Source organism: Frankliniella occidentalis, unplaced genomic scaffold, assembly GCF_000697945.3.
Source record: "Frankliniella occidentalis isolate FOCC.00 unplaced genomic scaffold, Focc_3.1 Scaffold134, whole genome shotgun sequence".
NCBI lineage: Eukaryota > Metazoa > Arthropoda > Insecta > Thysanoptera > Thripidae > Frankliniella > Frankliniella occidentalis.
Window position 1 is genome coordinate 216,580 of NW_026267261.1, and position 1,609 is coordinate 218,188.

Consider the following 1,609-nt stretch of genomic DNA (forward strand, 5'->3'; position numbering starts at 1 on the left):
CTGCGACGGCAAGATAGTGGCAGCCGAGCCGGGCTGCTGCAGCTGCTAGTGCAGCCTAGTGGCACCTCGGGGCAGCCGAACTGGACTGCTGCAGCCGCAAGGACTCCCTACAGACCCGCCGCATGGGAGGGGGGGGGGCAAATTAGGGTGGAGGCGGAGGATCAGGTAATGACAATCGCTGTTAATCCACTCGCCATTTCCGATGTGGGGTGGGGCGCGTGTTGGTCAGGGGGCCCCGGAGCCCTGCGCCGGGCACTGCAAGGGTGCCGCAAGGGTGCGTGGCGCCAAAGCTGCGGATCATCGTGAGGGCAAAAACGATAGTTTTTATGTCGAACGCAACATAATACATAGTACACCTACACCAAGAATTGATTCGAGTCGCGACCCGTCTGAATAACACTTACTGAAAGCGCAAGTGTGTGAATGTCGCACACTTGTAGGTGTGTGAACATCCATTTGTACACTTACGGAGGTAAACGTGTGAATTTTCTAGGAAAAGTTCACACCTTTACCCCTCTAAGTGTACGAATGGTGTTCACACCTGCAGGTGAGCGACATTTACACACTTGCGTTTCCAGTGTAAATTTGTGCGATACGCAGATGTGAGACTCCTGTAGAAAAGGTGACACGGACTAGATTGTGTGTTGAACGCGAAAACCCCAGTTGCTCCCGTCGAGTGACTTTCAAGACCGTCGGTGGCGCGGGGTCGCTTGTCTTAAAAACAAAAATAAAAAAAACGGTCACGTTAAGGACTGTAGTTACACGGAGTGCCTGGTTGTTGTACACCCGTCTGCTGGCCACTGATAACGCACCATGAGGGCCTGCTCGCTCGGCCTGGGGGAAGGGGGAGGGGGAGGGGCTGAAGGGAGGGTGCATAAATTTCACAATAAGCTTCGCCCCGTGCCTCGCCACGGCCCCGTTGAGGTAGGCGCCGCGATAGCAACCCGTCACTCCCCCTCCTCACCTCCCCATCCTCCCCCTCTCCGCCCCTAAATCACCCCCTCTCCTGTCCTCCCCTCCCCGCCCCTCGCATCCCTTTCCGACACCCATTTAGGGGCGTACTGCAGTTTGTTGCCCTGGAGGGGAATAAAAAGAAGCGTGCATGTCGGCCTGGTGGTGGTGGTAGACATTCTTTAAAAGGAATAAGAAAAAGCCAGCCGGTGGTAGAAAAGGGGGGAGGGAAGTGGTGGCTAGCGCGATTACCCCGAATTCGGCGTAGTTTTACGTTTGTTTGCTGTTATGTACTGAACAGAGAGAGAGAGAGAGAGAGAGAGAGAGAGAGAGAGAGAGAGAGAGAGAGAGAGAATAACACGAGGAAGAAGAGATGCGAGGGGCGGGATTGCAATCCATCTGCTTAGTATTCTGAAAAAGCACACGCACGACTGGAGAGCGAAATAAACCCGCGCAGCGGATGGCTTTCCAGGTGAATCCGAATGTGTTGGAAGAGAGTAAAGCCCGGGCGAGCATGCTGACCCTGGCGGGAACACCCCGGAACACCCCTAACCGGCCCGCGAGGGGTTGTCGGGGTGGTGTGCATCTCACCCCAGGAGGGCCTCGCGGACCAAGCCGAGCTGCCGGCCCAGGGGCGGATCAGGGAGGGGGGGGGGAG

General features: G+C 56.4%; 1 protein-coding gene across 1 annotated transcript in view; it reads left to right on the forward strand.

Moving 5' to 3' along the window:
* Positions 1-1,609, forward strand: part of LOC113206963 (KN motif and ankyrin repeat domain-containing protein 2) — a gene marked incomplete in the record, with an annotated part of 44,194 nt that overhangs the window by 36,780 nt on the left and 5,805 nt on the right.